This window comes from Zingiber officinale, chromosome 2B (assembly GCF_018446385.1).
Source record: "Zingiber officinale cultivar Zhangliang chromosome 2B, Zo_v1.1, whole genome shotgun sequence".
Classification (NCBI taxonomy): Eukaryota; Viridiplantae; Streptophyta; class Magnoliopsida; order Zingiberales; family Zingiberaceae; genus Zingiber; species Zingiber officinale.
Genome location: NC_055989.1, coordinates 119,609,796 through 119,622,681, shown reverse-complemented (window position 1 = coordinate 119,622,681; position 12,886 = coordinate 119,609,796). Strand labels below are relative to the sequence as shown.

The window sequence follows — 12,886 nt, the reverse complement described above, 5'->3', positions numbered from 1 at the left end:
GGCACCCCAACCAAGGCTATAAATAAAGTCTTGGTCCAGAAGCTTTTCAACAATCTCTAGTAATTCAATTCCAGCACTTGTACGCTTCATTTTAGAGTTAAGCTTCTATTTCTTGTGCGTCGACGTTGTAAGAGGCTTCTCCGCCCAGAGGAGATTTTTTAGTACGCTTTTCATCTGCCTTGGATTAACAGCCTCCCCAGTTGTAACTAAGTAAATTGTGAGCCTCGTTTTTTTCTGTTCTATTTTGTTTACTCTATTTATGTAATTGTTTTAGTTGAAAATCAGAAAAGGGATTGTTTTATTTTGCAGGACAATTCACCTCTCCCCTCTTGTCGACCTCCAAAGGGACCAACAACTACAATGCGGGCTGACGAGGGAAGAGCTGAACCGAGTAGGACCGCACCAAAATGCGAAGGAATTATGGGACAAGTTGGTCGAACTACACGAAGGAACGAGCGACGCCAAGATAACTAAGTGTGATCTCCTTCTAAATAAATTATTTAATATTAAAATGCAGGAAGGAAAAACGACAAATCAACTTCATGCAAGGATCAAAAACATCCTCAACGGACTTCATGCGATAGGCCACCAAATGGAGAATTGGGACTTAATTAGGTACGCCTTAAACGCCTCTCCTCGAAATACATTGTGGGCATCCATCATGGATGCCTACAAAATTTCGAAGAATCTCTCTAAATTGAAATTAGATGAGTTAATTTGCAAACTAGAGTTACACGAGCAGACACTACAAGAAAATTAGTCTATCATGACACACATAAATGTCCTTATAGCATATTTATGGTGACATTAACATTTTGGTGACATCTGCCAAAAACGCCCTATAAAGTGATGTCTTCTTAGACCCTCCTCAATTTCCTGACATTTTATAATGTCGCTATACAATATCAATGCTAACAGCAAAAGTGTCCTAATTTAAAGATATAACGACACTCTAAAATATCAAGAAAAGTTTTTTTCTAAGGACATTTTCATATGTCGTGTTATCATCATAACAGTGATAAAACTAAATGTCACCAAAACTCATTTATTATGATATTTATATTTTTTATAAGGACAATAAAAAATGTCAGTAAAGATAATTTATAAAATCATTTTAAATGTCACCTTAACTAATCTATTATGACATTAGCAAATATCATTATAATAATTTATAAATATATTTAAAATGATCATTAATATGTATATATAATATATAACATGAATTCAATATTTGTACATCATCATAATCCATCCATCATTTAGAATAGAAAAAAATCATAAAATATAATTTAAAGTGCAAATAGATAATCTAAATTCATCCAACAAATATTTGAGTCAAAGTTACAAATGCAAACTAACGACAAGTTCTTTACATTCAAAACTAACAGCACACTACACTCAAAATATTAAGTTTTAGAACAGAGTCTTATAAAATAAAAACTAACTAGGCAGACCATCTTCAACCATCGTGTTGCTTCACAAAAATCCAAGTACCTATCACCTACAAATATAATGAATAAATTTGTATTAGTGAAATAAAACAATGAAGACAAAAAGTTAATAGAAATAATGATAAAGATTAAATATCATACTAAATGAGAAAATGTAAAATATCATTTCATATTCACCTAATAGTAATCTTTGTTCATTGTTAACTGCAAATGCATTTCATATTTATTTAAAATTATAATTACATGATAAATATAAAAAATTAATAATATTTCAATGAAAAGTAGAAAATATACCAGATGATAAGGTCAAGATATCATTCCTCCAAGTGCATCCTCAAACTTCTGTAAAAGATCATAAGGTCTAATTAAACTCTCTTCTGGTTCTAGGACAACTTGTATTCTTACTTCACACCAATTTGGTCCTAGTGCTTGTCTCCCTGCTATAGTATTTGGATCCATGCTATGGAGCACTCCTTTTGCCACAATTTTCGTTGAATCAAATAAACTTTTGATCAAAACAGAATATCCAATCTACATAAAAGTGTAAAAGAGTTAAAAATTTAAAGAGTTTGAAGATATGTGAAACGCATAATAAAAAATGATATTAAATAAACCTTACTCGTAAAGATGGATGATGAGGAACAGACATTTGTGGATTACTATTTGGTGGTGTGTGTTGATTACTATTGCAATTTGAAAAATGACTCTGGTTTCATTGCTCAGAAATTTTAGCTTCTAACATTGCAATATGTTGGCCTTGCTTTTTAATTTGCTCATCCATTTTTTCTAATTTTATCTGTTGTTCCATCACTAGTCGATTGCATGTGCCACGACTAGGAACTTCTCCCCATAAATCAGATGGACTAACACCATCACCAAGCATACGTACTTGACCAGGTCTATCTGGTCCCATGATTTGAGCAAATATATCATTCTGATTCACTGGATCATTAGAATCTTCTAGAAGTTGATTTGTTAATTCATTCATTGCAGTCTTTATCAAAACATAACATGTTGATACTTATCAAATATATAATGATAATTAAAACAAATCATTTTTGCTACAACATAGTTGAAGAGTATGAAAATAACTTACCAATCTTTCTGCTACAATATTACTTGAAGGACTTCCATTGGCATGAGTAAAGCAAGCTTGGAATAATTCAACTCGTGATGGAGGATATCCCTTTTCTTTTTCCTGCAAATATTCAAGTTCATCTCAATCTAATAAGCATGTGCCAAATTAGATAACTTTTTAAACAAGTCAATATTCACTTCTTTGTAAAATCATTATGTTTTCACAATTAGAGAACTTTTATATCTAAATTCAAGTTGTTACATCATGTTATCCATGCATAGACTCACAATAGCTCTAGTTCTATACTATATAAACATGTGCCAAATTTTTATAGTAATTTCTGTTTGGTAACTACAATAATTAAAATGCTTATTTGAGCTAGTTGGTCATGATTTGCTTACTAAATTATCTTTCTTTAGTAAAAAGTGACGAATGAATGGAATTATTATGCTTGAACATTCTAGTGGGGATACTAAAACTCGTATAGAATTATAATATGAATAAGAAGAATTACCAATATAATTTGTGTTGCACTTGAGCAAAAGATGTCCTTCCAGTGGTTTGATGCATTATCTTGTGCTTTCTGGTAACTTTATTTTTTTCGCACATTTCCTAATATATTGAAGTACACACATGTTACTCAAAATAAAAATCTATATGTAATTAGAATCAAATTATATTCTAAATAAAAAAATATTATCTACCTTTGATTTTTCTTTGTTCCAAAAGGTAATTAGTCTCATATACTATTCGGCATGAGCACTTTCATCTCTCTGTTCTAAAAGGACTTGAATTGATAATTCAGGATTATAGTACTTCTTTTTAAGTTCTGACTTCCAGTTTCTCCATTTTTTTGCTATTGAGCGTAGTATCCAATTTTCTGTCCCCGGAAGAAGATCATAATTTTCCTACAAAAAATATTTAGATAAATTATCATTGCATAAATTTAAATTCTTAAACACTAAAATAATGCAAAAGTGTTTTAGTTACCTTTATAACATTTAACATGTCTTTCTTTTTTTTTCGTTGGCATTTTATGTGAATTTTCTACATCAATTGGACAATACTTATCATTTCTTGCCAAAGACCCCAAGAAATCAGTATTTTTTTTTTTCCTATAGGACACCCCATATCATCACATGTAATCTCAATGCGTGGTAATGTGCTAGGTCGACCCCAAATTTCTTTCATAAACGTAGGACCTCTTTTTTTTCCTATTAGTAGTACGAAGTACATCATCACTATCTGTGCACAAAAGTTAAAAAATATATTTAAGATAGCATATAAATAATAAAATAAATTATTATAACATATATGTTACCTTCATTAGATTTTTCGTTCATATCATCATTTTGGTCTAGAACTAAAGAATTATTTTCAACATGTGGGATAGGATCTTGTACATCAACATGGAATTGATTTGAAGCTGCATCTCTTTGGTTATTCAAGGTACCTTGCATATTTTTACCATATATAAAAGTATTGATTCAAGTAAAAAAATACAAATAAGAATTTTATATGCATAATTTTAGATAATACCTTGTTCAATTGAATGTCGATCTGTGTGATTTGTACGCATAGCTGATGGTTGCATATCAATCTCAATTTAAAGTTTAAAGCGAGATTTCCTTTTAGTTCGACGCTTAGGAGTCATTCCTACTACAAATAATAGTTAATTACAAATTATAGATGATACAGAATTATAAACCTTCTAATATCAATTATAAATGGGGGACCTCTTTTTTTCCTATTAGTATTACGAAGTACATCATCACTATCTGTGCACAAAAGTTAAAAAAGATATTTAAGACAGCATATAAATAATAAAATAAATAATTATAATTTTCATATATGTTACCTTCATTAGATTTTTCGTTTATATCATCATTTTGGTATAAAACTAAAGAATTATTTTCAACATGTGGGATAGGATCTTGTACATCAACATGGAATTGATTTGAAGCTGCATCTCTTTGGTTATTCAAGGTACCTTGCATATTTTCACCATATATAAAAGTATTGATTCAAGTAAAAAAAATACAAATAAGAATTTTATATGCATAATTTTAGATAATACCTTGTTAAATTGAATGTCTATCTGTGTGATTTGTACGCATAGTTGATGGTTGCATATCAATCTCAATTTAAAGTTTAAAGCGAGATTTCCTTTTAGTTCGACGCTTAGGAGCCATTCATACTAAAAATAATAGATGATACAGAATCATAAACCTTCTAATATCAATTATAAATGAAGGACCTCTTTTTTTCCTATTAGTATTACGAAGTACATCATCACTATTTGTGCACAAAAGTTAAACATGAAAAAGAAGTGCATAACACCATATATCATTCAATCATCATATAAAAATCCATATTGTACTGTTATTACAATGATAATTAAATAAACATAAATGCATGAATCAGATAAATTTTCATCATAAATCGGTATCAATTTCCACTCCTGCAACATCATCTCGAATCCAAACCACTTCTTCATGTTCATTGTAGTCTTCAGAATTACGAATATTACTTTGAAGATATGTATCAACATCTGTCATAGGCTGCATTTTATGCTTTGCTCATGTATCAGTGGGGATAATGACATGTCAATCACAATCAATTGGATCTTCCACATAAAATACTTGCATAGCCTAAGATGATAAAATATAAGGCTCGTTATGACGCCTAACATTTTTAAAATTTGCTAACACAAAACCATCCTCATCCAATTTTAGTCGTTTGCCTTTGGAGACCCACTCACACTCAAATAACACAACTTTTTGACCTCCTCCATAGTTTAACTCAATCACATTTTGTAAAATCCCATAATAATCAAGTTCACTTAATACTGGATTATGATCTCTTATACTTGAATAACTTGAAGTAGTTGCCCTAACAGTTACACCACAATTTTGAGTTTTTCTCTTACGTTCCACTTCCTTTGTATGAAACCTAAATCCATTTGAAATAAAATTTTCATATCGTATGCCAATGGCATCCGGGCCTCTAGCAATTAATCTCAAATCACTTGACACTGGATCATCTACTGGAAGGTTTGTATCTTCAATCTATCATACAATAAGTAATTAATCAATCATATTTGAAAATAATTATAACATATAATTTTAATAACTATTACAACACAACTTACATGACTGGCAAACCATGAGGAAAACGTTTCACTATGTAAACGCTCAATTTGGTGTGGTGGAATATGAGAATGACTTTGATTCAGAATTCTTCGATGTTCACTAAAAAAAAGAATAATAAATTTATAAATAAAGATGACTTAAATAGTTATATATTTAAACACATGATTTATATAAAAAAACATACTCTATATAAGATTGGACGTGATGACAATTGAATAATACATATTGATGTGCCTTCTTTAATATCTCAATGTCAAACTTAGTTGCAATGGCCTTTCCAAGTGCATGACCTGAGTGGTTGAACACATCTAATGCAAATGGAGAGTCAATATTTATATCATCATTTCTTGATGTTTGATTAAATCTTGTCTCTACATAATCTGCTAAATATAAAGAGCAGAATGTCAAACATTCCTCAGCTAAATACCCTTCAGCAATAAATCCTTCTAGTCTACTTCTATTTCAAACATAAGACTTTAATGTTCCCAAGTACCTTATGTCAAAACACAATAATTTGTATTATTTATCTAACAAACTATTTATTAAAAAATATCAATAAGATTTGTATAATACCTTTCAATTGGATACATCCAACGATAGTGAACTGGCCCAGCAAGTTGTACTTCAGTTGCCAAATGAATAGTTAGATGAACCATTATGTCAAAAAATGATGGAGGAAAAATCTTTTCCAATTCACATAGGATCACTGCAATATCTCTCTTTAAACGAACCAAATCTGTAGGAGAAATTACTTTACAACATAACTCTTGAAAATATCTGCTTAATCTAATTAAAGGAATCCTAACAGATTTAGATAAAGTTTTGCATAGTGCTACTGACGATAATTGTTGCATCAAGATGTGATTGTCATGACTTTTTAGACCACTTAATTTTGCGGGTTTCATTTGAACACATCGTGATATATTGGATGCATAGCCATCTGGAACTTTGATTTTTTTTAAGACCTTGCAAAATATATCCTTCTCTTTTTTCCCCATTGAAAAAGATGCGGGAGGTAAATAAACTTTATTTGATCCTTTCTCAATAGGATGAAGTGATGATCTTATCTCCATTTCTTGCAAATCAAGTCGTGATTTGAAATTATCTTTCGATTTTCCTTCTATATTCAACAATGTCCCACAAATAGATTCACATACATTCTTTTCAATATGCATAAGGTCAAGATTGTGACGTATTACATTATCTTTCCAATATGGTAAATCAAAAAATATACTCATTTTTTCCAATTGAATGGCAGAGCTGAATTATCATTAACTGTTTTTCCAAAAGTAAATTTCAAAATTTTCAACTCATTTATCACCATGTCTCCTAATAGTATAGGTGGTGGTCTTCCATACTCTTCTGTGCCATCAAAATATTGAGCATTTTTTCGAAATACATGATCACTATTTAAAAACCTCCGATGACCCATATAACAATATTTTCCACCATGCTTTAACCATTGTGAATGTGTAAATTGATGACACACTGGGCATGAATGTTTTCCTTTAGTACTCTATCCGGATAAGTTTGCATATCCGGGGAAATCACTTATTGTCCATAGTAATGCAGCATGCAATTGAAAATTCTGTTTAGTTGATGCATCATATGTTTGAACTCCTATCTCCCAAAAATCCTTCAAATCTGCAATAAGAGGTTGCAAGTAGATGTCGATGTTATTCCCTGGAGCGGATGGGCCAGGTATCAATAGTGACAACATAAAGTATGGTTGCTTCATACACATCCATGGTGGAAGATTATATGGCATTAAAATAACTGGCCACGTACTATGTGTCACACTCATATTTTTGAATGGATTAAATCCATTTGATGTTAAACCACCTTATGTTCCTAGGATCCTTTGTAAATTCTGGGTGTTTATGGTCAAATGTTTGCCAAGATAGAGAGTCAGCCGGATGCCGCATGTAACCATCCTTTGTACGGGATTCAGAATACCATCTCATATGGGATGCTGTTTTGGATGACATGAACAAACGTTGTAATCTAGGTTTTATTGGAAAATACCATAAAACCTTACGTGCGATTTTTCTCTTCTCACCAGTAGGATCATTTTCAGATGATTCCATCTAAGCTCACTATATATTTTGCATTGAATTCTGTCTTTATCTAACCTCTAAAACAAATTGCAATCATTAGGACAAGCATCAAACTTTTCGTAACCAAGTCCTAATTGCTTCATCAATTTTTCTTCTTCATAGTACGATTTAGGCAAATCATCCATTGCATTTGGAAATGCTTCTCTCAATAAATTTAAAAGCATATCAAAAATCTTGTTGGTCATTTTCCCTAGACACTTCAAGTGAAGCAAACGAATAATAAATGCAAGTTTTGAGAATTTCTTACAACCTGGATATAATTCTTTTTGTGAATCATCAATTAATTTATAGAATTTCTCTGTCTCTCTAGTTGGAATCTCCTTATCATTTTCAAATGCTGATGTGTTGATAATACTATCATTATGCTCTGGAATCCCAAATGCCTCGTAAACTAATTCTTGCATATCATCTGCATCCTTTCGAGATTGGACAAAATCAGAGTTTGTAGATGCACTATATGCTATTTCTCCATGAGCTACCCAGTGAGTATAACCTTTGATGAATCCATCAACCGTTAAATGATCATAAGCAACCTCTCTTGAAACAAATATACCAATCTTACACTGCACACAAGGGTATAAAATCATTCCATTTATGTTAGCATTAGAAAATGCAAATTGTAAGAAAGACTCAACTCCATTTCTATACTCCTTAGTTTGTCTCGGTAAAACCATCTAACTCTTATCCATAACAATTCTAAAAAAAATTATTAAAATCAATTTAACATTATGATAAATTGTTAAATTATAAAATGCATATATACTAAATTTAACATTCATAAATAAAGAACTAAGTTACAAGTGAAATTCAAGTATAAGAACTATAGACCACAAATATAGTTTAAATGAAATTTAAAGAGACATGGGATAAGGCTTTACAAATCAAGAATGAAACATCATCACTTAAGAGGATACAACAATATATGGTATCTCATAATTACCTCACCTAAGAATAATACACAGTATAAAAGAAAAATATACAATACAAAAAAAAAAAAGGTAACAAGGAAAAACCTTTAAAGCTTAAGCTTCTGGTGTCTTAGACTAAAACCTCCACTCACCTCATAGCTTCCTTCTGTTCCTGCAATTGAGGTTTTAAAGTTCTCAGAATTCCCTAACGCTTGTTGATCAATGACAAGGAAAATGGTTTGGTTAATTTAAGGGTTTCCAGCTTTAGCCATATCAAGAGAACAAATCAATGTTTGGAACTTTTTTTGAGTTGCTGAAGAAGCATAGAAATGAGAAAAAGCTTTCAATCAAAAAGAAATGTACAACATTGTAAAATGACCAGCATAGTTGATGAAGAAAAGCTTGTCTAGCATCTGATCTTAGTTGCTGAAGAAAAGCATAGTTGATTGAAGAAAAGCTTACAACCAAAAAGAAAAGCTTTTTTTGAGTTGCTGAAGAAGCATAGTTGATTTTACTTGTCTAGCATCTGATGCATCATTATAGAGCAGACTTGTTCAAATTTGCTTCCACGAAATAAATGAAGTTATAAGTTTACAAGTGACTTACTTTTCATTCAAGTACCTAGTTTGTTAAAATGACCAGCTTGTTTTAAATATTCTGGACTAACCAAAGAAGCTATTATCCTAACATCTATTAGTAATCATTATTCATTTATGATGTTTAGTCCAACCGAGAATAATTTAATTGACATATGTAGAAGTGCATTGTAAACTAAGAAGAATAGCAAATTCCCAGAGCAAATCTAACAATAGAACAATTAGGATATGCTATCAACTATACCACTTCTAACAATTAAAATATATAAATACTGGGATAATAGCAGTTTTGGTTAGATATATACCCTTTGCAGGTGCTTGATTTGCTGCAGTGAAGTATCTGAAGTAGGTGATCTGGTGTTACTGCTAGCTATAGGAAATGCTTTCAAGATTGCAACAATACTAAATATAAAGTTCTGATTGCAACAATAATGGTGATCATAAACAATTAGCTTAGCGCATGATAAGTTAACAAACTTAGAGTTTTGATTAACAAATAAGTATGTCAAACCTAATACTTAACAAAGAGTTCTGATTGCAACAATAATGGTGATCAAAAACTTTGAAACATCATGACTTAAGAGGATACAAAAATATATGGAATCTGATAAGAAAAATACACAGTACAAAAAAAAATAAAGGTAACAAAAAAGAAAGCTTGTAGTTCCAATTATGACCATTTCAGAATCATGCATGGATTAAACAAACTCTAAGTAATCATTTAAAGATTACATGAAAACGACAGAAAAATGTATTGAAATTGCATCAGACACCTCTCCAAACTACAAGCAATGCAACAAGGAATTATTTGTATTGTTGGGGAATCAATCAGCCTTACTTTCATGGAGGTAGGGTTCGGATTGAAAAAATTAACAGTACACAAAAACAAAAGGTAACATGTAACAAAGAAATACCTTTAAAACTTCAAATTTCTTAAACCAAAACCTCCACTCACTACTTCCTTCCGTAAGCCTAAGGAAACACAGAGGAGGCAGTGCTGTGGAGGAATCGTGGTGGAGATGAGCGATGGAGGCCAGCGGCGGCAACGACAAGGATGCGTGAACGTGGGTGAGAGGAGTGGTGACAGCGAGAATGGGTTAGGGAGGAAAAAGGGTGAGGAGCAGCGACAGAGATGATGAGCGTGGGGGAGAGAAGTGGCGACGACAAGAGCAGGTTAGAGAGGAGAAAGGGAGAGGAGGTAGCGGCGCTTGAGCGGATCTGAGCGGTGACGGCGAAAATTAGGGATTGTTGGCAAGAAGAAACAATCGGCGCTAGCTTGAGGGAACAGAAACCTCGATCGGGCAAAAACGTAGCTGTGGAAAAAAATACACGAATAGGTTATACTTTAAGTATGTTATATGATGACATTATTAAATTTTGTCACCATAGATAATGTAAAATGATATTTTAATACTTAAAATAATTTCTTTTGATATATGTCATTATAAATTATTTATAATGACACTAAAAATTAAATGCCATCAAGAAAATGTCATAATAGATCATATTTCTTGTAGTGAGATTAATGCTAGAACCGAGAAAGGTATCGCTTTGTTTGTAGGTTCCTCCAAGGAAAGGACAAAGACCAAGCCTGAACCTGAAGATGAGTCCGACCAAGATTCTGACGATGAAGAGTACCTGGTGAACCTGGAAGGAAGATGCTCACCAGAAGGAAGAAGAACTTCAGCAAAAAGGACCTACAGAAGATCAACTCCTCAACTGAATCAAGGAACGTGACTTGCTTCGGGTGCAATAAGAAAGGTAACTACAAGAACGAGTGCCCAAGATTGAAGAGCAACAAGTCGAAGACATCCAAGAAGAAGGCTCTCAAAGCGACCTGGGACGACTCATCCTCAGAAGAATCGGAGGATGAAGATCAGAAGCATCAAAGCCACCTCGTGTTGAAGGCTCGCGAAAAAGAATCGGAGGACGAATCGAAAGATGGGTCCGAACCTGAATCGAGCCACGAGTCTGTACTCGTTTCCGAAGGTCCCTAAGAGGTATATCTTAATTTGAATAAGAAGTTTTTTAAAATTATTGCTTGTTTAAATAAGAAATTAACTGCAATTGAAAATGATAATAAATTGCTCCTTGAAGAAAACCAGAACCTTATGAACAAATCACAAATTATAATCCAACTCAAGACCTAACACTTGAGGAGGAAAATTCAACATTAAAAATAGAAATTAATAAATTAAAAGGATTTTTAGAAAAATTTCCAACAAGATCTAAAAATTTAGATCTTATTTTAAATAGTCAAAAAGTCATCTACAATAAAATCAGACTTGGCTACAAGTCAAGTTTAAATAAAACGTTTAAATCACTAATAACCCAACACAAACAACAAACTAAAGCTTGAGTTCCAAAAGCGTGTTTAACCATGCAAGTAGGAATTAACCAATATTACATTCCCAAAGATAAAATATATTATATAAAATCTGACAAACCAAATCAAAACTCAAAACACAAACCTAGACTAACTAAATCAAAATCGAAATATTTTAAACCCACCAAAAGTTAGACTATCATCAAGTTAAATATAATTATAAAAGTAACAAACATAAACTTAGAACTAAAACTTCAAAATACAAGCCAATAATTCAGGGAGAGGCTCCAGAATAGCTGACACCTCTAAAACTTACCTACCCGACATGGTAACCAAAAACTAACCTACCCAGCAGGGTAATTAGGACTAGTTTAAAGGGATAATATTTTAACTAGACTAACGGTACTGATAAAGTTTTGGATGATAGTACGTTAGGGAAACTTTGTCTATGCATGTCTAGAAAGATATGACTTCTACCTGGTGCATTTGGCTTAGTGGAACTAACCGAAGTTACCCTTTATGGATCATAACCAGTTATACCAATGTTTTGTATTAAGTTCAGTGGATAGGACTATTTGAAAATCTCGAAGGCATAGTTTTTCTAATGATGTCCAAGTGACTCATCATGGCCCAGAAATTTATCCAAGAATGCCTATTTGTTGAGCCCAAAACTAAACCTGAATCTAACACAAAGTTAAACCAAAACCCTAAAGTTGAACTTAACTTCATCTCACAAAAATTATAGGTTTCCCTGATTGAAAACATAGATCGGGTGAGAAGACTAAGGACTTCGAACCGAATCGAATCGAATCAAATTGAATCAAATCGGACCAAATCGAATTAAATCAAATTAAATTAAATCTAATCAAATTAAATTAAATTAAATATAATTAAATTAAATTAACTTAAAATTTATTTTAAATTTAAAATTATTTTAAATCTTTTTAACTTAAAAATTATTTTAAATATTTTTAACTTAAAAATTATTTTAAATATTTTTAACTTAAAAATTATTTTAAATTTTTTAACTTAAAAATTATTTAATTTTTTTTAACTTAAAAATTAGTTAAATTGAAAATTATTTTAAAATATTTTAACTTAAAAATTATTTTAAATCTTTTTTACTTAAAAATTGTTTTAAATCTTTTTAACTTTATAAATTATTTAAAAAAATATATTTTAGCTTTAAAAATTATATTAAACATTATTTTAAAAATTAACTTAACTTAAAAATTATTTTAAAATTTGTTTTAACTTT

The 12,886-nt window shown here is 31.2% G+C and overlaps 1 long non-coding RNA gene across 1 annotated transcript; it reads right to left on the bottom strand.

Moving 5' to 3' along the window:
• Positions 1-8,619: 8,619 nt before the first annotated feature.
• Positions 8,620-10,656, bottom strand: LOC122046941. The gene is made up of 2 exons (XR_006130439.1): positions 9,608-10,656; positions 8,620-8,878 (listed from the first exon to the last, which is right to left on the bottom strand). It is a non-coding gene; the product is annotated as an uncharacterized LOC122046941 (long non-coding RNA).
• Between the last annotated feature and the right edge of the window lie 2,230 nt (positions 10,657-12,886).